Source organism: Nelumbo nucifera, chromosome 1 (assembly GCF_055504915.1).
Source record: "Nelumbo nucifera cultivar China Antique chromosome 1, China Antique-T2T, whole genome shotgun sequence".
Classification (NCBI taxonomy): domain Eukaryota; kingdom Viridiplantae; phylum Streptophyta; class Magnoliopsida; order Proteales; family Nelumbonaceae; genus Nelumbo; species Nelumbo nucifera.
The window spans coordinates 27,628,918-27,641,280 of record NC_142649.1 but is presented as its reverse complement, the minus strand read 5'-3'; the positions used below and the strand labels follow the sequence as shown (position 1 = coordinate 27,641,280).

The following is a 12,363-nucleotide window of genomic DNA, read 5'->3' as shown; positions in this document are numbered from 1 at the left end:
GTCCAGGGCAACACTGGAAATCTGGTTCGGTTCAAGGATTCAAGCAATCCCACACTGCATGTGCCTCGGGTCCTACCCTGGTGGCTGAGACAGGCCATCCCAACACTTGGTGGCACACCAGTGTCAGCCTTGGCAAGATAAATCTCCCCAGTTTTATCCAACGGCTGTGAATATTTAAAACTAACACGAGCCTCTATAAGTGTCCAGTTTTAGGGTCTTACACAGAATTAAACCAAACAACATGAATCAAACATGCACTTTATTTATTTCCACTAAATAACAAAAGTACATCAAATCGGATTGAAGCTAAGGGCATACAAAAACTGTTTAACATACACCCTCATGCACAGTGTTTTGTTTTGGCTAATGCAGTTAGTTACATCTCGTTAGAGAAAGGAAAATGAAGAAAATATACAGCCAAACAGAGTCACCACTAGATAGGAATTGATGCCTTGAAGCAAAATATCTGCACCTTCATGGGCTTGGCATTAAAAATATCAAACAGTAACACTGAAGCATTTTATTTTTTATTTCATTGCTTATTCACAATAGAATATTGAGTGGGTACTTATAGAGAACAACGTGCAGTAACTCTTTGATCTTTAAAGATAAAAAGTCCTTGGAGTCCACTCAAGTCATGGTTGATTGAATCTTCTAAATACCATGTGGGATCTGTATGATTAATAAATAATAATGTATTAGGTTGATTAAAGCCACAGTAATTGGCTGGGTTCATATGGACTTGTGAAAACCAGGTTTTGCCTCCACATATTTTGATCCATGAAGGATACTATATTAAAAGTTTAAAACAAGAACAAATGAAAAGTATACAAATTATATAAGTAAAAGGCCATACAATGTCTAGGAAGAGAGAAATATGACTATGATCACAACCAAAAATTCCCCATGCACCATTAAGTACAAATCCTTTCCCACAATAAAACTCAAAAATCCTTCAATTGGGCCAAATCTCTGTCCAGAAGTATAAAACCAAAGACAAAAAGCATCATGTCCTGAAGTCTTATCCCCTCTAGAAAAAAGGGAAAAAGAATCCACAAGCTCCCTTATTTTTGAAAGATAAACCAGAGAAACACTAATCAAATAAAAATATTACAGATTAGCTGTTCCAACTAAGATGATGGTGAATACCACCAGCAATTATCAGCTACAAAAAAAAAATTGCCCTTTGAGCAATAACGTGGGCAACGAGAGTAGCTGTTATCCAAAAACTGTCTGGTCTCTAAAATATAGATGACAACCTTCACATAACCCTAATCATGCATTAAAAAGCACCAATGCAATGCCAATGCCCATAGCTTACTTACAACCATGGTGATGACCCTATGAGCTATCCAGTTTTCCTTTTCCACCGGTACCCGTTCCAGTGATCCTTAGTGTAGCCATATGTTTATTAACCCCTTCTCTTTCTTGGCTTATGGAACCAATTGAGTACACAGACTGGCTAAAAACCTAATTAAGGTTTGGATTTTGCAATTTCAGTTTCAAGGAAATTTTGTTCTTCATAACTGAAAATATCAGGAAATTTTTAAGAAAATATGAGGAATTTTGTAGCTGAGTTTGCTCTCAGCATAAACACTACAAGAAAAAGGGCTAGGCCAGTGGTTTAGAGCCAGCAGCCACAAAAAGTGTTGGCCTAGATGTAGCTATGGCAACAGTTTTAACATGATGGTAAGCTATGAACTAAACTAAGCTAAAATAAAAAATGGAGGTGGCGGTTTTTATGTTTAACCAGTCGTAAACCAAACTCAAATTGGTCTAGAACAATGAAATAGTTGAAATGTAGAATACAAAATCAGTTCAAAGTGGGGGCCGCTAATATTTCCCTTCATCTTTGACTTTGACACAAAACACCAATTCTTGCATTTTACAGTAAATTCCTGTTCCTTTCCTGTTTTGAGTTTCTTCTCTTCCTCTTTTTTGCTTAGTTTTTAACTGAAGGGTTTAGGGTTTTGATTCTTGTTAGAATGGATAAGGTTGATTGGGGAGGTTTTTTTATTCAAGCAAAAGAAACTGGTTGAGGCGTTTTACATCACCAGTCATCAATTCAATTGAGAGAAGAATTTACTTCAATTGATTGGAAGAAAAGTTTTTAACTGAAGGGTTTAGGGTTTTGATTCTTGTTAGAATGAATAAGGTTGATTGGGGAGGTTTTTATTCAAGCAGAAAGAAACTGGTTGAGGCGTTTTACATCACCAGTAATCAATTCAATTGAGAGAAGAGTTTGCTTCAATTGATTGGAGGAAAAGTTGGTTGGAGGAAAGACATCATCTAGCAGCTTCATTCGTTCCACAATGAGAAGGGAATGATGCAAGCCTCCTGAGTGTAGTTTACAGAGCAAAAGAGCATGATTTGTTAGATAGACAAACAAATACAGATACCACAAATCTTGAAACCCAGGTCTAGACCTGATGCCTATTGTGGAATTTGTTTCCAAGCTCAGACATAGCTTGACTCTATAAAGGAAAAACTACCTCTACATGATGACAGCTTAGCAATTAAATTGCCCAAAAGTGTAGAGTTAGGAGAATGAGATTTTTTTTCCTGATTGGCAGTTAGAAGAGTGAGATTTTCAAATTTGGAAATATCTAATTAGGGTTCAAAGTATACCTGGTCTATTTGTGTGCTTTACTTGTTTGGCTTTTGTATTTTTAACATTTCCAACGGTTGTGCTTTGGTGGGTGATCATCAATTAAAGCTTTTTTTTAGGGAAATTTAACCAAATTTCAATAAAGAAAGAAGAAGTACATGAGAAGATGTACAAAACAGGGGAGGAAGCTTGTCACTATACAAGTAATCCAAATACACCCCACATTTGGATAAACCATCTGCTATATGATTTAGTTCCCTGGGAATCCAAACTAATCTTGTGTTTAAACAGTCCAAGGAGTCCCTAGCCTCTGCCAAAAAAATGGCTCAGTCTCCAAGGTCCCCCTTCCTTGTCCCTTAACCATTTTATAGTATTTGCTGAGTCACCTGCAATGTTTAAGTTCTGAATTCCCAAATTTTTTACTATTCTGATTCCTGTGAGTGTAGCCATCACTTCAGCCTTTGTGGAATCAGCCAGTCTGATTTGGACCACTGAAAGTCCATCATATGTTACCCCTTTCATCCCTTACTATGCCTCCAATTCCAGCTAAGCGAGGATTATCTAAAGCACTTCCATCAAAGTTTAGGGTCACAACTCCATCACTGAGAACAGATGGCTGCTTCAATATTGCTTGTTGAGGATGAGGGAGGAATAGAAAGGAGTGAGCATCTCACTGAGAGTGTAGAGGTCACAGGTAGGTGATATCTGAAATTAACTCTTTGAGGGGCCTGAATTTATTATCAAATAGGCATTTGTTTCTTTCATCCCAAATTCCCCACATTACTACATGCAGCACAGATTGCCAATAAATTAACCCTTTTGCTTAGGCCTATTCCTTGCCACTGATGCAAGAAATCCAGAATGTGCTCTGATATAACCTAGTTGTAACCTGCCATTCTCAAGAAATGAAACCATATGTTTTGAGTAACTTATAGTGAAGAAGAATGTGATCTTCTGATTCACCTTCACTCAAACATAAAATGCAAACATAGTTGTCAAGGCGGCTAGGCAACCATGGGGCGCTAGGCAACGCCTAGGCGATGGAATCTATAAATATAAAATCTATAGATTTCAACGATATAATCATATTCATATATATTAATGATAGGTTTCGGCTGTTAAAAACTGAAGTGAGAAGTGAGAACAATGACTGAATCAGTGAGAGAGGAGAATAGGGCGGAGCCCCTGTTTTTTCAAAAAAAAAAAAAAAAAGCAAAACAAATGGACTCATGATGATGATGGGTTGAGAAAGGGAGGACTGAGGAGTATAGGGGCGGAGCCCCTGTTTTTTCGAAAAAAATGTCTGAGCTGAGAAGAGAGAACTCAGGACTGATTTGACTGAAATCTGGAAAAGAGAAAGAAGAAGAAGAGGGAGGACTCTGGCAGAGCCCCTGTTTTTTCAAAAAAAAAAAAGAAAAAATGTCTTAAATCTGGAAAAGAAGAAATAAGAAGAAGAAGATTAGAAGAACTTACCCGTTGGAGATGAGGTGCGATGGAGTCGGGCCAGGGTTTGAAGTCTTTAGTTCTCCTCCCTCTCCAATTGAACCAAAAAAACCCTTATGGCATAAAGAAAAAAAGGCTGTATACTTGGTCTTAATAGCCTAGGCGTCGCCTTGAAAACTATGCCAAATACTTCTTCTGTGTGAGGTCACAAGTGTTTAGTCTCTGAAGACAAGCTTCCTAGACAAAGAAACATACTCTTTATGGGATGTGGCTGCCGCAAAACTTCTTGAGGAGGAATGTTGCTCACCTGTAGTCAGGGCCTTGAACAAAGAAGTAGAAGAAAAAAATGCCGTTTGGGTGGAGGGTCCAGACTCAGGTATTAGAGGAGGAGGGGGAGTGTAGGCTTCTTTAAGGGTCTGAAATATAGCAGTTAAATCAGAGATCTCCAAGTCCCTTAGATGTCTTCTAAGAGAAAGGTTCAGAGTGTTTTCAACAGTTTGGTCTGGGAGGTAGGAAGAGATAGTGACTTCTTGGTCTAGGGTGAGGTTGAAAAGTCTGGGAAAAGAGGCAGCAAGGGTAGATTCTCCCCACCAGAGGTCTGTCCAGAATTTTATTTTTGAACTGTTTCCCACTTTCCAAGGATTTGTTGACTTTCGCTTGTTCAAATGGAGATTTCTATCCCACCCATTTGTGTTTGACCTGTATTTGCTTGAAATGACAGCTGTCTATAAAGCATTGGATTCTTTAGGAAACCTCCAAAGCCATTTACCCAAGAAATTTGGGTTTGCAAACTTGATCTCAACTGACTAAATGGCTTCTTCTATCCCCATCTCCTTCCCAAAAAAAATTCCTTTGAAGCTTCTCAATCTAATTTCTGACTTTGGTCATAATATGGAAGACTGAAAGGAAATAGATTAGCAGATTTTCTAAAGAGGCCTTTAAGAGGGTAAGCCTTATCCCTTTTGAAAGATGGCATTTCTTCACTTTACATCCCAAAAATTGAAAGTTTTTGGATTTCCTCCAAGAGGCATCCCTAGATAGGAAATAGGAAGATTCTCCACTTTACATCCCAACAAAGAAGATTGGCCTTATCAAAAAGATAATTAATTAAAAATGTCCATTACCAAGGTGAAGAGTGTAATCATTCATGGAGAGTGGGAGAAGAGAGAGAGAGAGAGAGAAAGAGAAGAAGAGGGAGATACGATTGAGAAAGAAAAAATTACTACTGGCTGCCGCCAGTTCTCTATTTATATTAACTTAATAAAAAATAGAAATTACAAGTATGCCCTTGGCGGCACACCCTAGAACCAAACTAATAAGAAAAAAAGACAAGTACCTAACTGACAGTATCTTAAGAAGTCAACCTACTAACAACAACTATAAAGTAACAATTAAATAAGCCTTACAACACTCCCCCTCAAGTTGGGCTGAATATGTCTATCATGCCCAACTTGTCACATAACTCATTGTGCCGCGAGTATAGAAGCCCCTTTGTGAGGACATCAGAAAGTTGTTCCTTGGAGTTAACATAAGGGATGCAAATCTCCCTTTTTTCCAATTTTTCCCTTGTGAAGTGTTTGTCCACCTCAATGTGCTTGGTCCTCTCATGTAGGACAGGGTTGCTGGCGATGTTTATTGCAGCCTTGTTGTTACAGTAAAGAGACATAGGACTATGAGTAACAACTCCAAGCTCCCCTAGAAGATTCTTTAGCCAAAGGACTTCAGCCACCCCATGTGCCATAGCTCTATATTCAGCTTCAGCGCTTGATTTCCTCCCATGTGCCATAGCTCTTCCAGGTCACTAGATTTCCTCCCACAAATGTTGCAATACCTACTTGCGGACTTTCTGTCATCCACAGCTCCTGCCTAATCAACATCTGTAAAGACTTCCACCTTTAGGTAATTGTGTTTACTGAATAGTAGACCTGTTCCGGGATATTTCTTCAAGTATCTAAGAACTCTCTCTGCTGCCTCCATGTGTGGTTTCTTAGGAGAGTGCATGAACTGGCTTAGGACCCCAACAGAATAGGCAATGTCTGGACGGGTCATGGACAAATAAATCAGCTTTCCCACTAACCTTTGGAACTGTTTCACATCTTTCAGAGGTTCACCAACACAGTCACCTAACTTGTGGTCAACATTCATGGGAGTATCTGCCGGCCTTGCACCTAATTTTCCTGTATCCTGTAATAGATCAAGGGTGTATTTCCTTTGAGAGATAAAGATACCCTTTTCTGAGCGGGCAACTTCAATCCCAAGGAAATACTTTAGGGGACCTAGATATTTCACTTCAAATTTAGATGCAAGGAATTGTTTCAATTTTTGTATCTCTGAGCTCCAACTTCCTGTAATGATGATATCATCCACATACACTATCAATACAACAACTTGTTCCTGACATCTCTTCATAAAGAGTGTATGATCAGACTGACATTGTTTGAAGCCCATCTGTTGAACCGCCATGTGAAACTTACTGAACCAGGCTCTGGGAGACTGTTTTAAGCCATAAAAAGACTTTCGCAGCTTGCACACCTTATTTTCACTTCCCTTGGCATAGAATCCAGGGGGTTGAACCATGTATACTTCTTCCTCTAAGTCACCATTCAGAAAAGCATTCTTTATGTCCAGTTGATGCAATTCCCAGTCAAAATTAGCAGCTAAGGACAAGAGAACCCTAATTGAGTTCATCTTAGCTACTGGAGCAAAAGTCTCATCATAGTCAACCCCGTATACTTGTGTGTACCCTTTGGCTACTAATCTTGATTTGTACCTTTCAACTGTTCCGTTTGCCTTGTGCTTAACCGTGAACACCCATTTACACCCCACAGGGTCTTTCCCCTTTGGAAGGTCCACCAATTCCCAAGTTTGATTTTTGTGAAGAGCATTAATCTCCTCCATCATGGCATCTGTCCATTCAGGGTATTTTAAGGCTTCTGCAACATTTCTTGGAACAGGGATGCAATCAACTGCAGATAGGAAGGCTCGGTATGAGGGGGAAATGTGATCATAGGAGACAAAATGGGTAATGGGGTGTTTGGTAGTGCATGACCTGACTCCCTTTCGTTGAGCAATAGGAATGTCAAGGTCATCCACAGTAGGAGTAGGGTTAGGGAGTGGACTTACCTCCTGGGAGTCTAACGGTATCGGTTGCTCAGTGTTTGGCTGCTCCACATCTCTATCACATCGCTAATCTCTACGGCGTGTACGTTGGAAGACACAAAAGGGAGCAAGGTTCGGAATAGAAGGAAGAGATACCTGAACCTGCTTCTCCTCTTCCACACTGCTACTCTTCCCCTGAGGAGAAGTAAGGAAGAATGGCTCAGACTCAAAGAAGGACACATCCATAGACACAAAAAACTTATGACTAACGGGATCAAAGCACTGATACCCTTTTTGAAAGGAGGGATACCCTATAAAGACACACAAGGAATGGACCGAGGGTCTAACTTACCTCGAGATGGAGACAAATCATGGACAAAGGCACGACAACCAAAGACTCTCATGGGAATGGAAAATAAAGGAGACTGAGGGTACAATAACTGATGAGGGGCCATGTAGTTCAGCACTTTGGAGGGCATGCGATTGATGACATAAGCAGCTGCAAGTATAGCATCCACCCAAAACCTTTTTGGAACATTCATATGTAGCATCATCCCGTGAGCTACCTCAAGGAGGTGTCTATTTTTTCTTTCGGCAACACCATTTTGTTGTGGTGTTTTGGCGCATGAGCTCCTATGAATAGATCCGTGGGAGACAAAGAACTCATTGAGCTCCCCATGGAAGTATTCTTTTGCATTGTCGGATTGGAAGATCTGTATTTCAACATGGAACTGCATAAATACCATCCTTTGGAAGTCTTTCACAATCTTTGGAACTTCGTCTCTACTATGCATAGGAATTACCCATGTATAGTGAGAGTAATCATCAATCAATGTGATAAAGTACTTATATCGCCCTCAAAGATTACATTGGTAGGCCCCCATACATCAGAATACACAACATAAAAAGGAACATTTGATCTTTTATTACTTGAGTGAAAAGTTGTTCTACATTGTTTGTTCAACTGACACATTTGGCACTGGAACTCTGATACTGAACATGACTTAAATAAAACCGGAAACAAAGACTTTATTATTTCGAAAGAAACATGACCTAAATGACTATGCCACAAAAAAATTTGACTCTTAGTTGACTGACTATGTGACTCTGAGGATGACACCGAGAGACCAGCTTTGTTGTCGAGAATGTAGAGACCATCCACTAGGCTCCCTATACCAATCGTCCTCCCAGAAGTTAGGTCCTGAAAAACACACGAGTCAGCAAAAAAGGTTACACTACAGTTTAAAGGGCTTGTAATGCTACTAATTGAAAGCAAATTTATAGGAAATTGAGGGACATGCAATACACAATTCAGGTTAAGGCCATGTGGAAGAGATATTGATCATTGGCTTGCAATGGAGGAAAAAGAACCATCTGCAAGTCTCACTCTATCCCTTCCTGACAAAAGGATGTAAGTCTGAAACAAGTTCGGCTTACCGGTCATGTGGTTGGAGGCCCCTGAGTCAATGATCCAAGGGGAATCCGTGGGAGTGACATGGAATGCAGAAGCCGTATTACCTGAAGTAGATGCAAATGAAGTAGAGGGAGTACCAGTGACTGAGCTGTCCATTTGTCGCAAAGCCCTACCATAAGATTCTAGGTGCTCTATGAAGGAATTCATTATCTCTTCCTTGGGGTCAGACTTATTCGGGTGGTCCCGGGTACTACTGGCAACCTGAGTTTCTTGGGTTGCCACATGTGTTGTAGTCTGTGCTGTGTTCACCTTCTTCTGACCTTGACTTTTACCCTGTTCTTGATTCTTCACTGCCCACTTGGGTTTCCCGTGGATGTCCCAACAAGTGTCATGTGTATGCCGTGAATCCCGACAGTGGGTACAGAACAACTTATCTTTATCATCAGTCTTCTTAGTGTCACTTTTCTTCCCCGTGGAGTTATTATTCATTGCAGCCAAAGCAACTTGTTGCTCCCCCTCAGCTGTAACCATCACACTCTGCCTGCTTTCTTCTGATTGAACAAGGGAGTATACCTCGTGAATCGTCGGCAACTCTTTGCTTCCTAGGATCTGAACCCTCAACGGTTCATATGCAGGGTTCAGTCCCAACAAGAAGGCAAACACACGTTGCTGAGAGACCAGCTTCCTTTAGGCCTTAGCATCATCATCATGTTTCCACTCTATAGCCTGACAATGATCCAATTCTTTCCATATGGAGGTAAGGGCTGAATAATATGAAGACAAACTACGGTTTCCCTGTTTACAGGTTGAAGATTCAGCTTGTAACTGGTAAACCTTGGCATAATGCCTTTGCTCAGAATAGGTAGTTTTGGCCTGTTCCCAGATCTCACTAGCGGTGTCTGCCCACATAAAGTTCTTCACAACAGGTTCAATGGCTACGAGGAGCCAAGACATCACCATACTGTTTTCTTGGTCCCACCTATCATGTTCAACTATCTCACCCTTGAGTTCTTTCACCCTTCCATTAATGTAACCAGCTTTACCCCTTGTCGTTACATAGAGTTTTACACTTTTATCCCACTCCAGGTAGTTCATACCATTTAAAGGGGTGTTTGGCATGGGAAAAATCATGTTTTCACCTCCCATACCAGCTGTGCTGCGGGTTGGTGCAACCCCCGATGAGGTTGATTCATAACTCGCCATAGGATACTGCTGGAAACCAGTCCAACACCACACAACTACACAGCAGCCACAAATAGAATACCAACCCTCAAGGAATTTACTTCTAGGATGTGAGGAAGAGAACAAGACACTGCTGAAATCAACTCTGAGATGGTTCAGTCATTAAACCAGCCCGGTAATCAGTTCAACATCCAAACAAGTATATATAACCAAGGAATAAGCCCTTCATACCATTGGCCAAAGAAGACAAAAAACAAGAACACACCTGTCCAGCACCTGTACGAAGGTGCCAACCTGAAATCAACTTCACAGCATCGAACAGAGAAGGAAGAGAGTCTCTATCAGCATCGCCCTTCTCCAACTAGGGTTTCCTTGGTATTACGACCAAGGAAAAAACACAGGAAGTGCCGCCAGAAATCTGCTAGGGTTTCCGCCAATAACCTACTAGGGTTTCTCTGTCTTCCACGTCCAAGAATTTAAAGAAGGAAACCTTGCTCAAAACAGGAGGGATCGTAGGTCTTTTACAGCCCAGAAAATCTGCTCTGATACCATGTAATCATTCATGGAGAGTGGGAGACGAGAGAGAGAGAGAGAAAGAGAAGAAGAGGGAGATACGATTGAGAAGGAAAAAGATACTACTGGCTGCCGCCAGTTCTCTATTTATATTAACTTAATAAAAAAATAGAAATTACAAGTATGCCCCTGGAGGCACACCTTAGAACCAAACTAATAAGAAAAAAAGACAAGTACCTAACTGACAGTATCTTAAGAAGTCATCCTACTAACAAAAACTATAAAGTAACAATTAAATAAGCCTTACAACAAAGAGAAAGGGGGAGAGCGGGCAATCTTGTCTGAGACCCCTGCTAGCCTTGAAATAGCCATTTGGTTTTCCATTAAGCAGCACTAAAAACCATGAAGAACCAATACAACCTTTGATCCACCTGATCCATTTCCTACCAAAGCCTCTTATCTTCAAGCAGTCTAAAATGCAATCCCAATCTACTTTTTCATAAGCCTTTTCAAGATTTAGTTTGACTAGGACCCCTGGTTTTCCAGAAACTTTCCCGTCTTCCACACATTCATTTGCTATCAGAATGCTGTCCACAATTTGTCTTCCTTTTACGATGCAAATTGATTTGGGGAAATTAGGTCTCCTAGGATTTCTTTAGTCTTCTTGCCAACACCTTAGCCAAAATTTTATAAATTCTTCCTATCAAACTTATTGGTCTAAAGTCTTTGCCCTCCAAGACTCCCCCTTTCTTTGGAATGAGACAAAGAAAGGTTGAGTTTAAACCTTTATTAATAATGGTAGAAGAGTGGAAGTCCCTGAAAAACTTCATCATATTTATTTTTACAATATCCCAACACTTCTGGAAGAAAAAAAAGGGGAAGCCATCAGGCCTAGGAGCCCTATCTCCATCCATACTAAAGACTGCCTCTTCAACTTCTTCCACTTCAAAGCTTCTTTCCAACCATACTCTCTTGTCAGCTGATAGAATCGTACCCTCCCATCTGTTCAAGGTAAACCTGTTGTTATTGTCCTTTGTGTACAGGCTTTTGAAGTAGGAGAGAAAGGCTTCCTTAGTTTCATCGGGATTCTCCACTTCCCTGTGGTCCACTTTGAGCTTAGAGATGAATTTTTTTCTACACCTTCCCGAAGCGTAAGTGTGGAAGAATAAAGTGTTGTTGTCTCCTTCTTTCAGCCAACTCACTATCGATCTTTGTTTCTAATAGATTTCTTCTCTTCTAATCATCTTCTCCCATACCTTTCTCAAATCAGCCCTTCTACCTCTGCTTAAATCATCTAAGGTGCCATTTTGCTCTCTACTATCTATCTCCTCTAACTCTGTGAGAATTCTTTTCTTCTCTCCTTCATGGGTATCTTAATTCCTCTCTTCCCCAAGATTTTAGATTTCTCTTTAGGTATTTTAATTTCTGTGATGGTCTGAATCCAGCCCAGCCCTCTACTTTGCATTCTTCCCACCAAGCAGCAACCTTCTTGTTAAAGTCTTTGTGAGACAGCCAAAGTTTTTCCAATCTAAATGGGGGCTTTCCCTTGATGATCCTTTCAGTGTTCAGCAAAATAAGCTAGTGACCTGATGTGCATCGTGGGCAGGGTTCTTAATCTCTCCATCCAGTCCTGAGATAGCAGAAATCTGTCAAGTCTGCAGATTATGGAGTTTTCTTTCATATTTGACCAGGTAAGAGCCTATTATTGAGGGGGAGATCACAGAGATTGTGTTTGGATACGAAATTAGAAAAATTCCTCATACTTCTGGTTTGGGCTCTACCATTGGAATGTTCTTGACTAAATCTGGTTATGTTGAAATCTCTTGCTAAACACCATGGGATATCTTCATTCTCATGCAAAGAGCCCAGTTCTTCCCAAAACCTTCCTCTATTGGAGGGAGAGTTGGGGCCATACACTCCAGTTAAAATCCAACTGAATCCATCTTTAATACCGGTGAACAAAAAAGAGATTGAGAATTCACCTTTATCAATCTCCAGACCCGATATTTCTTCTTACTTCCAGGCTAGAATGATTCCACTTGAGACCCTACTGCTGGAACAGCAGTCCATTTCCTTCCCCTTATTCCTCAAACAGCTTTCATAA

At 40.5% G+C, this 12,363-nt stretch overlaps 1 long non-coding RNA gene across 5 annotated transcripts in view; it reads left to right on the top strand.

Moving 5' to 3' along the window:
- Positions 1-12,363, top strand: part of LOC104609661 (uncharacterized) — a 51,518-nt gene that overhangs the window by 2,533 nt on the left and 36,622 nt on the right. The gene's annotated exons all lie outside the window — the stretch shown is intronic.